The following is a 4,496-nucleotide window of genomic DNA, read 5'->3' as shown; positions in this document are numbered from 1 at the left end:
GATGAAATCAGGTGAGACTCCCAATACTATAGCCCTGAAATACATTCAGCACCTGGAATAAAACTCACCCCCAGGGGTGGGCTCTCAGCCCAATAGTTAACAAGATGTACACACAGACTACTCAACCAGGATGCCGCAGCCACACACTCAATGGTAATACATCCCTTAGAGCAATAGACCATGGGACACCAGAGGACCAACATTCAAACTGAGGAAATGCAGGACCAACAGGAGTGCATAATTATGAGGGGCACAGGGGGAGAGGTGCAGGGTAGGGAGGGGAGGAGACTGAGTTAGGCTTGGACATGGCTAATGGGGAATGAAACTAAATGTACGCATGACGTTGAATGTAAAACAAGCTCTTAAAATAAAAATTAAAAAGAAAAAAAGTGCTTTCAGTTGAAATCTCATGTAGCTTTTTCAAATTTCTTGAAGACCAGCATTGTAAAACTTTCCTGCAGAGCTACAATGCCTAATTTTCCAGTGTCACTCACCATACAGGAACTGAATACCATTTACATCATCTTGAGAAAGATGGAATCTGGTCAGATCTGTGAGTGTGTCATAGAGTAAGTTCATCAAAGCTTCAGTGTTGGCTGAATGAAAAAACCCAGAGAATGGCCAAGCTCGTGAGTGGCAATGAGGAATAATAGATTGGTTCCTGTTAGAGAAATCATAAATAACAATCACTTATTCCTTAAACACATGTACATTACACAAGTCAGCTGTGTATCACATTTGTCTATGCCTTTGTTATGTTACTTGTTGGTTAATTGATCATCTGGTTACAAACTTCATGGGGGAAAAAAGTCAGTTGCCATCTACTCTGATTCATGATGATTTCATGTATGTCAGAATAGAAAGTGCTCCACAGAGTTTTCAATGGCTGAATTTTTAAAAGTAAATCACCAAGTCTTTCTTCCAAGAAGCTATTTGGTGGACTTGAACCTCCAACTTTTGGTTGGCAACCAAGTGCTTTAACCATTTGTACTGTCCAGGGAAAGACAAGTCTTCTACAACACTAATGCTTGAAACACATCTTTGAGACAAAATGTCTAATTACATGTCTTAGTTATCTACAGCTGCTATAACATAATGCCATAAGTGGATGGCTTAAACAAATAGAAATTTATTTTCTCACAGTTTAGGAGGCTAGAAATTGAAATTCAAGGTGACATCTCTAGGGGAAAGCTTTCTCTTTCTGTTGGCTGTGAAGGAAAATCCTTGTCTGTTTTTAGATTCTGCTCCTGGGTGATCTTCATGTGGCTTGGCATCTTTCTTTCCCCGTATCTGCTCCTTAGCTTGTTTGTTTAATCTCTTTTATATCTCAGAAGAGATTGACTGAAGATGCACACTACACTAATCTTGCTTCATTTAAGTAACAAAGAGAATCCATTCCCAGATGAAATTATAACCACAGGCATAAAAGTTAAGACTTACCACACATTTTTTTGGGGGGGGGGGCACAATTCAATCCATAGCACTGTATTTAACTTCTCACCTCCACTCATTCTTCCAACCTTACTGCCAATGTTGTTGTTGTTGTTGTGTGCCGTCGAGTGGGACCTGACTCATAGCAAGCCCTCCTTGGGTTTCAAGGCAATATCACTATGGAAGTAGATTGCCCCATCTTCCTTCCCAGGAGTGGCTGGTGGGTTTGAACCATCAGCCTTCTGGTTAACAGTCATGTGCCTTAGGCACTAAGCTACCAGAGCCTATTAAATTGATAAGAATCAAGTGTCTTTTCTTCTATTCAGGAGTGTAAAGAACCAAATTGTTTAGAATAAGACCAAAACCAAATTCAGTGCCATCGAGTTGATTTGGACTCATAGCAATCCCTACTGGGTTTCGAAGGCTGTTAATCTTTATGGAAGTGGTGCCTCATCTTTCTTCCACAGAGTGGCTGGTGGACTTGAACCACCAACCTTTTGGTTAGCAATAGATCACCAGAGTGCTTCTTATAGTTCATTGTTGGGTGCCATTGAGTCAGTCCCAACTCATAGTGACCCTATGTACAACAGAGTGAAGCACTGCCTGGTCCTACACCATCCTTACAATCCTTGCCATGCTTGAGCCCATCATTGCAGCCACTGTGTTGAGCCATCTCATTGAGAATCTTTCCATTCTTCACTGATGCTCTACTTTACCAAGAATGATACCCTTCTCCAGGGAATGGTCCCTTCTGAACACATGACCAAAGTAGCTGAGAAGCCTGACCATCCTCTCTTCCAAAGTGTATTCCAGCTACAGAACAGCTTTGTTTGTTCTTCTGGTACTCTGTTGTATTTTCAGTATTCTTCTCCAACAACACAATTCAAAAGTATCAATTCTTCTTTGGTCTTCTTTATTCATTGTCCCATGTTCACATGCATATGAGGCAATTTAAAATACTATGGGTTGTATTAGGCGCCCCTTAGTCTTCAAATTTGACATCTTTGCTTCCAAATACTTTATAGAGGCCTTTTGCAGCAGATTTCCTCAGTGCAGATTTTCTCCTAGTCTAGTTTCCTGACTTCTGCTTCCATGGGTGTTGACTGTGGATCCAAGTAAAATGAAATCCTTGACAACTTCCATCTGTTCTCGGTTTATCATGATGCTGCTTATTGGTCTGCTTGAGGATTTTCGTTTTCTTTATGTTGAGGTGTAATCCATCCTGAAGATTGTAGTCTTTGATCTTCATCACTAAGTACTTCGAGTCCTCTTCACTTTCAGCAAGCGAGGTTGTGTCATCTGCATATTGCAGGCTGTGGATGAGTCTTCCTCCAATCCTGATGCCACGATCTTCTTCATATTGTCAAGCTTCTTAGATTATTTGCTCTGCATTCACATTGAATAAGTATGGTGAAAGGATACAACTTTGATTCACACCAGTCCTGGCGTATCCCCTTATTTTGTTTGATCTATATACAGGTCTTGGTCTATATACAGGTTCCTCATGAGAACAATTAAGTGTTCTAAAATTCCAGTTCTTCACAATGTTAACCATAATTTGTTATGATCCACACAGTCAAATGCCTTTGCATAGTCAATAAAAAACAGGTAGATATCTTTCTGGTATTCTTTGCTTTCAGCCAAGATCCATCCGATAATCAGCCATGATATGCTTGCTCCATGTCCTCTTCTGAATCCAGCTTGCATTTCTGGCAATTCCCTGTCAATATACTGCTTCAAAATACCTTTTTTGAATTATCTTCAGCAAGATTTTACTTGTTTGTGACATTAATGACATTGTTTGATAATTTCCACATTCTTTTGGATCACCTTTTTTTGGAATGGGCACAAATATGGTTCTATTCCAGTCAGTTGGCCAGATAGCTATCTTCCAAATTTCTTGGCATAAATTAGTAAGCACATCCAGCACTATATCCTTTTGTAGAAATATCTCAATTGGTGTTCCATCAATTCCTGGAACCTTGTTCTTCACCAGTTCCTTCAGTACAGGTTGGACTTCTTCCTTCAATACCTTTAGTTATTGATTATATGTCACCTCTTGAAATAGTTGGACACTGATCAGTTCTTTTTGATACTGTGACTCTGTGTAATTCTTCCATCTTCTTTGGATGCTTCCTGCACCATTCGATATTTTCCCCATAGACTCCTTCAATATTGTAACTTAAGGCTTGAATTTTTTCTTCAGTACTTTTAGCTTGAGAAATGCCAAGTGTGTTCTTCCCTGTTGGTTTTCCAACTCCAGGTTTTTGCACATTTCATTATAATACTTTACTTTGTCTTCTTGAGTCACCCTTTGAAGTCTTCTGTTCAATTCTTTTTTTGAGCATTTCTTCCATTTGCTTTAGCTACTCTACGTTCAACAGCAAGTTTCAGAGTCTTTTCTGACATCCTTATTGTTTAGTATATCATTAAATATTTCTCTTCATTTGTCACTGAAAATTTAGAAATCTAAACATTGTTTACATGTAATAACATTTACCAGTTACAGTTTCAGTTAAGTGAATCACAGTTGATTCATTTCTATTTTGAAATTCTTACCTTTAAATAATCATACTCTTGTTATTTTCCATTAGAATATTGCCTGCATATTTTTTGGTTTATCATTAACAAATAGATACTGACTCAAAAATATTAATAATGATAGATATCATAGGATTTGAAAAAAAATTGGTTTAAAACATAACATGCCCAACCATGTCCAGCATTTGTCAAAAGAGATTTCGGCCACAAAAACACTGATTTAATCATATATTTTTCTTCATATTATTAAATAAAAAAATACCATACTGTGGAAATTGAAGCCACTGGGTAATTGTGATTGACCTGACAAGTAAGTGTACTTTACTTTTGGAAATGTTATTTGTCTAACTCATGAGCCTAGGAAAACTCTCATTTGAGACTGCAGGAAGACATTAATTAAATCAAACCAAGGATTCTATCCAGCTCTCGTGGTGTGGTGCCTAAGGCATTTGACTGCTAACCCGAAGGCTGACAGTTCAAACTCACCAGCCACTCCTTGGAAGGAGGGTTGGGTAATCTATATC

General features: G+C 38.5%; 1 pseudogene; it reads right to left on the bottom strand.

Moving 5' to 3' along the window:
• The window catches only part of LOC103201335, a 23,955-nt pseudogene that overhangs the window by 12,523 nt on the left and 6,936 nt on the right, over nt 1-4,496 (bottom strand).

This window comes from Orycteropus afer, unplaced genomic scaffold (assembly GCF_000298275.1).
Source record: "Orycteropus afer afer isolate SDZICR_OR568_19922 unplaced genomic scaffold, OryAfe1.0 scaffold00147, whole genome shotgun sequence".
Classification (NCBI taxonomy): Eukaryota; Metazoa; Chordata; class Mammalia; order Tubulidentata; family Orycteropodidae; genus Orycteropus; species Orycteropus afer.
The sequence above is the reverse complement of the archived record's forward strand: the minus strand, read 5'-3'. Positions and strand labels throughout refer to the sequence as shown.